Here is a 7206-nt window from a genome sequence, read left to right as displayed (position 1 = left end):
CAGAAAGCCAACCGTATCCTGGGCTGCATCAAAAGGAGTGTAACCAGCAGGTCGAAGGAGGTGATCCTGCCCCTCTGCTCTCATGAGACCTCACTTGGAGTATTGTGTGCACTTCTGGTGTCCTCAACATAAAAAGGACATGGATCTGTTGGAACAAGTCCGGAGGAGGGCCACGAGGATGATCAGGGGACTGGAGCACCTCCCATATGAAGATAGGCTGAGAAAGCTGGGGCTGTTCAGCCTGGAGAAGAGAAGGCTGCATGGAGACCTCCTAGCTGTCTTCCAGTATCTGAAGGGGGCCTATAAGGATGCTGGGGAGGGACTCTTTGTTAGGGACTGTAGTGACAGGACAAAGGGTAGAGGGTTAAAACTTAAACAGGGAAAGTTTAGATTGGATATAAGGAGGAAATTCTTTCCTGTTAGGGTGGTGAGGCACTGGAATGGGCTGCCCAGGGAGGCTGTTAATGCTCCATCCCTGGCAGTGTTGAAGGCCAGGTTGGATGAGGCCTTGAGTGATATGGTTTAGTGTGAGGTGTCCCTGCCCATGGCAGGGGGGTTGGAACTTGATGATCTTAAGGTCCTTTCCAACCCTAACTATTCTATGATTCTATAGAAAGAATAGTTAGGTGTTTGCCTCCACTGCCGAGGTTACTCTTGCAGATTCATATGCTCTGACATTGATTCATATGCCAAGCTGGATTTGGTTCTGAGCAGCCTGATACTGTTGAAGATGTCCCTGCTCATTGTAGGAAGGTTGGACTAGATGACCTTTGAGGTCCCTTCCAACCCAAATTATTCTAGGATTCTAAACTGAATTTGGACAAAGACTATGACTCTATCCAAATTTAGGTGAAGCCCAGGGAGAACAAGATTTCTAACTATCTTATACCAATGAGCTGGGTAACCCTTCTCAGCCTTGTTTGGGGATCATCTGAAATACTGGAAATTTCCTATTATGAACATTTTTAAGAATATATGAGCATATATGTGAATAGTTGAAAATGGAATTAGAAAAGGTAAACGTTTTTCTTGCAAAGTTTTCCCACTTGTTTTCAGCTAAAAAAAGAAAGGACAAGTAACAGTTCCAAGGAATTCACTAACCAATAAAAATTCAATTTTCACACAGGATCTATTATTGCATTTGCTTTGCAGATAGAAAATGTTGAAGTTGACCTAAGTTAGATACTAGCATTTATATTTCAGTCATCTGAATTATCCGCATGTGTAGTCTCAGTAGGGGTTTATTATTACCTGCTGCAGCTCTTTTGGACTCAATATGATTTACTGTGTTGTGAAGCAACATTCAAATCAGCAACAAGAGATGCAATTTAGGGCCTGAGTGACTCACATAGTCACACAGCAAACCAGAAGGCAGGGCAGGAACCAAATCAGCATAATTAGATCAGCTTCATAGATGGAATATTTACCCACCAAAGTATTTAAGGTAAAGGCTAAAAATTAATCTCTGAAATTATAAATTGCCCAGTAAAAGACTGTGATATATGTTGAGTTTAACTCTTACCCAAGGTAAGAATTAGAATTAGAAAGTAATAAACAAAAATTCATTTTAAGGCAAAACAGCATTAAAGCAGCTGCTTCTTAATTACAGTTATGAGATCAAAGTGATCAACACAATTCCACTGTGAGAAGCTAAGTCATTAACATATCTTGATTTGATTGATTGAAAATGGTAAATAGATACTTTCACAGATAAACTGATTGGACCATGTTAAGCATCAGGCTCCAAGAGAGTGGCAAAATGATCTTACACATAACTTGTGCTTGAGGAGCAACTGACCTGTAGAATATCTTGAGCCAGTTAACTTTAGTGCATAAACCAAAAGCTCTGTTTTGTACAAAGGAAAGATGAAGAAGATAGATGGAAGGATAAATAGTGCAAGTTAGAATGTCAGGGTGGGAAATGCCATTACAAGAATTGGAAATGTACATTCAAAAAGCTGTGTGTACCCTACCTAGTAATTGTATGAGATTTTATACAGGCCAAATAGGGGCCTATTTTTTTTCCTGTGTGTTCATTAATCCATTATTTCTCCATACAGTATCTTTGGAATAAGGCACTGGAATAAATTCAGATAAAAAAAGTTTTTGACCAGAGGGGAGTTCACAACCTATATGTCAAAGTCCGCGACCCAATATCAGTGAAATGGATTTCCAAATACTTGTACTGCTGCATTTTCTCCTGTGTATGTATGATGTTAAGAATTCATCTCATCATTAACACTGGTTGACACTAACCATGGGCAAAAAAGGTGAGGATTTTTTTTCCCTATTTGCTCACTCTAGATTCTGATATTTAAATACAAATCACCTGTGGTTAGCAGGATTGTTATTCTTATCTCCCCAAACCTTGTCTGTCTTACATCTCTCATTTGTTCTGCTTTAATACATGTGAACTGTCTTTTTTAATTCCTACAGGGAAGTTCCCACAGGCTTGTTCTTAGAGGCACAGTGGTAAATGTTCTCTTCTTTCAGTTGGGAGAGATACTCATTTACATTTCAATTCTCATGCTGCTGGAAATTGTAAAAAGTAATCAGACAATGTGTTTATATATCACTGTTTCTCTAAAGTTCAAATCATAAGAAAATTCTATCCAGTATTCATAGAGAAAAATGTCAAACAGAAAATAGGGACATATTGGGTATTCAGGTGACTGAATCTCAAACAATATTGTACTAAGGGAAGGGGACAAAAGTAGTTCTGTGGTTGAATATTTCAGATAATTTAGAAGACATACAACAGGCAAAGTGCTCTTATTGACAACTCTTGTGTGTGTGTGATAAAATCAAAAATCATAAGACTGTGACTGAGCAGAGTTAATGCAGCAAAAAATTGTTTGGATCATTTTTTGACTTGGGAGTGTATTGCCATAACTGAATTCCAATTTCCAGCTAAGATGATTTTATTGAAAACTGGCATTTCCAAACATTTACAAGATGGAAAATAAACCAGCAATAACATGCACAAGAGAATGAGCCTGATGATAGATTCTTATAAGTATGCCCAGATTGCTTTATGAAAAAGTTTAAGAAAACTGTAGAGAAAACTAAAAGGATTACATTGGTACAGACAACATAAATTTAGGGAATAAATACTGGCCTTTTATTATTTGTTGCTATTTTCATTCTTTTAGAATCACAGAGTAGAATCATAGAATATTTAGGGTTGGAAAGGACCTTAAGATCATCTAGTTCCAACCCCCCTGCCATGGGCAGGGACACCTCACACTAAACCATGTCACATTTTAATTGAACGCAGTGTTTGGGGGAAATGCTAAATGAGCAAACTTTTTGTACACCCAGAAAAATGAAAACAGACATAAAGCAGCTTTTGATGCTTAGCCCCATAAATGCCTTTCTGCCATGACCTGAGGGAACTGGCCCAACAGACCTTCCTGCTCAGGGTTTGGAGAGCGTGATGTAGCTTTCCATAAGGTGGCCCTGATTGGGCAGGATGGTTGGACCGGGTAACCTCGAGGTCCCTTCCAACCTCATCTGTTCAATGACTCTGTCAAGACGGCTGAATGTGTTGGAAACTTCCTGAGAAGGGTACCTGTCCACAGTAAATCTCTTTGAGCCTGATAGGCTTTGCTTTTATGGATCACAACGGTGCCAAGAGACAGTAACACTAATTTCATGCCCTCATGACCTGTCAGGTTGAGACCTCAGTGCATGGTAGTCATTTAAACATGCAAATACCTTCAATGCATAAGCAGTGCCATTGAATCAAGACTGCAAGGGTTTCACTTTTATCAGGGCTATCTATATGCTTATAACGCACACGCATTTGTGTTTTGCCTCAGGCATCAGACTTGTCCTGAGTCTCCTTGAAGCAGGCTCCACCCCCAGCAGAAGCTGCTGCAGCTCTTCACAGACACTGGTTGGTTGGGGGGCAGTCAAGTCTTGAGGTTCAATACACCTCATTTCTCCCAATTGTATTTTTAGGCAGTTTCCTTTCTTTTTGGTATTGACCATTGCTTAAACTGCAATACCTTTCTAAGCAGGTTTTCCCTGTGTTGTAATGCTGCAATGAAACAGTGAACCTCTGGAGAGTTTCATTCTCCACTGCTACTCCAGCCTTATTACTCATAAAGCCTTGCAGCTAAGCACAGGAGTGACCCCTGGAATATGAACCATTTTTTTTTCCATCATAGCTTGTCTGGGGTTTGACTCTGCAAGGCCAACATCCCTGCCTATGGCCAGGATAAAATCCCAAATGCTATTTAAAATCCCTCCATCAGCTTCTGTCTCCTATAGGCTCAGGGGTAAACATTTCAGCCTGGTTCTTTTAACATATAAAACTTTTTATTTAAAAGTGAAATATGAAATTTGAGTATGTATTAACACTTCGTATTTGTGTAGGGATTTATAACTCAGTTGCTGAGGTGAGCAGCTCGAGAGAGGACGCCTCCAACACCGGAGCGGGGGGAGATCAGCGTCCAGGAGCCTCAACTCAAGAGCAGCAGGAGCCACCGAGGGACCCTCGAGTCCTCGACAGGACCTGGCCAAGAGCCGGCAGCTCCGCTGACGCGAGCAGGGACTCACAGGGGGCGGAGCCAGGAGGGGCGGCACCAGCCCTGACTGGGTAAAAACCTGCCCCAGGGAGCGCGGCAAACAGGGCGGGTCGAGGCAGTGCGGGGAGGATGGTGAGCACTCGCCTCATGACCAGGGCCCGGTCTGGGAGCTCTGCTCTGGCTGCCCCGGCGGTGGCAGCGTAGGCACCCAGGCAGAGCCGATGAGAGGGGAGGCTGCAGTGCAGAGCTCGGGGTGTAGAGAGCGCCTGCACTGTTCTGGTGGGGGAAAGGTGCACAATGGGCAGGGCTGCACTCGGTGAGCACTGGTGGAGGTCCTCTTGCAGCAGGTGGCTGAGCTGCAGGACGTTGTTAATAGGCTGCAAAGCGTCAGGGGAGCTGAGAGGAAGCAGGAGTGCTTGCTCCAGGCCCAAACTGTGCAAGGGCCTCAAGCGTCCCCTCTAGCTCATGGAGGAAAGGAGGCTGTTAACCCAGGAAGATGGGAATTAGTGGGGAAAAAAAAAAAAAAACAACAACAACAAAAAAAGGAAGAGGACAATTAAAAGCAAGGGGCTTCCTCTTAAATCTGTTGTCCGTCCTCACCCAGAACCGCTTTCCTGTCCTGCAGGGGGCTCATGAGGTAACGCACTCCCACCAGAAACAGCCGGCTGATGCACTGGTAAAGATCTCTACCGGTGCTGCCAGGAAAAAGCGGCAGGTGGTAGTAGTAGGGGACTCTACTTTGAAAGGAACAGAAGCACTCGTCTGACGGCCTGACCGGGTCTCAAGGGAGGTGTGTTGCCTACCTGGGACATGGATCAGGGATGTGGCAGAGAGGCTGCCTGCTCTGGTAAGCCCCACAGACTATTACCCAATTCCAGTGATTCATGTGGGGGGTAGGGATATAGATAGCAGTAGCCTGGGGAACATAAAGAAGGACTACAGAGCCCTGGGAGAGGTGGTTAAGGGCTCTGGAGCTCAGATAGTCTTTCTGTCAATTCTCCAGGATACAGGGGAGGACCTAAAAAAAGCTCAGAGGATTAGCCAGGTTAATAAATGGTTAAAAGGGTGGTGCCATAGTCAGGGGTTTGGGTGTCTTGAACATGGGACCCAAGTTTGTAAGCCAGGTCTAGTGGGGGCTGGTGGAGCTGGTCTTTGGTAGGAGGCTTGCCAGACTGGACAAGGATGCTTTAAACTAGATGTGTTGGGGGAGGGGGGCATCAATCCATCCCAACACACCCAGTCAGTTGCCAGCACCTATAATAAATGCTCGGAGCAACGCAGACATATTCCAGCCACTCCAGCCAATGAGCTGGCTTCATTTGGAGCTCGGCTCAGATGCCTCTATACAAATGCCCGTAGCATGGAGAACAAACAAGAGGAATTAGAGATGTGTGCTCGTCTACGGGGGTATGACATTATAGGCATCACAGAAACATGGTGGGATGGCTCCTGTGACTGGAGTGTTGGAATGGAAGGTTACAGCTCTTTAGAAAAGACAGGCCTGGCAGGTGGGGAGAGGGAGTTGCCCTTTATGTTAGGGATAGGCTGGAGAGTATGGAACTCTGTCTGGGAACAGGTGAGCAGTCGACAGAGAGTTTGTGGGTCAGGGTTAAAGGGAAAATAGCTATGGGAGACATTACTGTGGGGATCTGTTACAGACCGCCTGATCAAGGAGAACCTGAGGATGAAGCAGTCTATAGAAAGATAGGAAAAGCCTCATGCTCACAGGCCCTTGTCCTCATGGGGGACTTCAACCAACCTGACATCTGTTGGAGGGACGGTATGGCCCAGCACAAGCAATCCAGGAGGTTCCTCGATTGTGTCAAAACCAACTTCCTTCTGCAAGTAATACAGGAGCTGACAAGGAGAGGTGCCATGCTTGACCTCCTGCTCACCAACAGAGAAGGGCTGGTTGGAAATGTGATGCTCCAGGGCAGCCTTGGATGCAGCGATCATGAGATGGTCAAAATTGAGATCCTCAGGACAGTGAGAAGAGTGTGCAGCAAGCTCACTGCCCTGGACTTCAAAAGAGCAGACTTTGGCCTCTTCAGGAACCTGCTTAATAAGGTTCAATCGGATATAGCCCTAGAGGGCAGGGGTGCCCAAGACTCTTGGTTGATCTTCAAGGATCACCTGCTACAAGCTCAGGAGTGTTGCATCCCAACTAGAAGGAAGTGCAGCAGGGGGGGCAGGAGATCTGAGACCTCCTTGGGTGGATAAGGAGCTGCTGAGGAAAATTCAAATGAAAAAAGGGTCTTACAGAAAGTGGAAGCAAGCACAGGCAGCCTGGGAAGAGTACAGGGATGTTGTCTGAGAAGCTAGAGACCAGTTTAGGAAAGCTAAGGCCCATTTAGAATTAAACTTGGCTAGGGATGTTAAGGATAACAGGAAGGGATTCTACAGGTACATAGGAAATAAAAAACAGACTGGGGAGAACATAGGCCCCCTCAGGAAGCTCTTGGGAGAATTAGCTACACAGGATTCGGAGAAGGCTGAGGTTCTGAATGACTTCTTTGCCTCGGTCTTCACTGGCAAAGGCTCTGACCACACCAGCCAAGAGAACAAAGACTTTGGACCCACTATAGGAGAGGAACTGGTTCGAGACCATCTTAAAAATCTGAATGTGCACAAGTCCATAGGTCCTGATGAAATCCATCCATAGATCCTGAAGGAG

This window comes from Neopsephotus bourkii, unplaced genomic scaffold (assembly GCF_033783945.1).
Source record: "Neopsephotus bourkii isolate Nb327-2 ecotype Australia unplaced genomic scaffold, CSIRO-AGI_Nbou_v1 NB_1328, whole genome shotgun sequence".
NCBI classification, from domain to species: Eukaryota; Metazoa; Chordata; class Aves; order Psittaciformes; family Psittacidae; genus Neopsephotus; species Neopsephotus bourkii.
The sequence above is the reverse complement of the archived record's forward strand: the minus strand, read 5'-3'. Positions refer to the sequence as shown.